The sequence below is a fragment of the Microtus ochrogaster genome, unplaced genomic scaffold (genome assembly GCF_000317375.1).
Source record: "Microtus ochrogaster isolate Prairie Vole_2 unplaced genomic scaffold, MicOch1.0 UNK200, whole genome shotgun sequence".
NCBI classification, from domain to species: domain Eukaryota; kingdom Metazoa; phylum Chordata; class Mammalia; order Rodentia; family Cricetidae; genus Microtus; species Microtus ochrogaster.
This window is the reverse complement of record NW_004949298.1, coordinates 85,489-86,085: the sequence shown is the minus strand read 5'-3', so window position 1 is coordinate 86,085 and position 597 is coordinate 85,489.

Sequence of the window (597 nt, the reverse complement as noted above, 5' to 3'; positions counted from 1 at the left end):
GAAAATTATAGGTTGAAAAAATTTATTTATAATTCCCAATGGCTGACTTACAAAATATTGGCACAGGGTTGGGCCATTTAGCAGACCCTGCTTGAGAATTTTCCATTGATATCTTTTAGCAGGGTGAGCATTATTGTAAGTATGGACTGTAAAGGCAAGTATTTCTGTCTTTGTTTTTAGTGAAGAAACAAACTTTTATATCAATAACTACAAGAGGTCATTTTAGGCAATAAGGAATGCAAAAGAATTTCGGATTATTGAGAGCCCATTGGCTGAATCACCTTATTAACAGCTCTTAGATATGTTACCATTCTCTGTTTTTCATAATTTTTTAAACAACAAATCAGAATTAAAAGAAGTGATTGATTTTTTAATATTCTGAGCATTTAGTTGCTTCTGTGCTGGCTGTTTCAAAGACTGTGGTTACTCTTTTGTTAAAAGTCATTGCTTAATCCATATAGGTTTCATAGTTAACCATTTTAAAGGTAGTGTTGTTGGTACCTATGAGAGTTCATCAGATGTTTATCTATTTTTTTCAGCATGAGTGGTCAGGGTCCATATAAGGGTACCTTATAATATCCTTCACAAAACCATGAA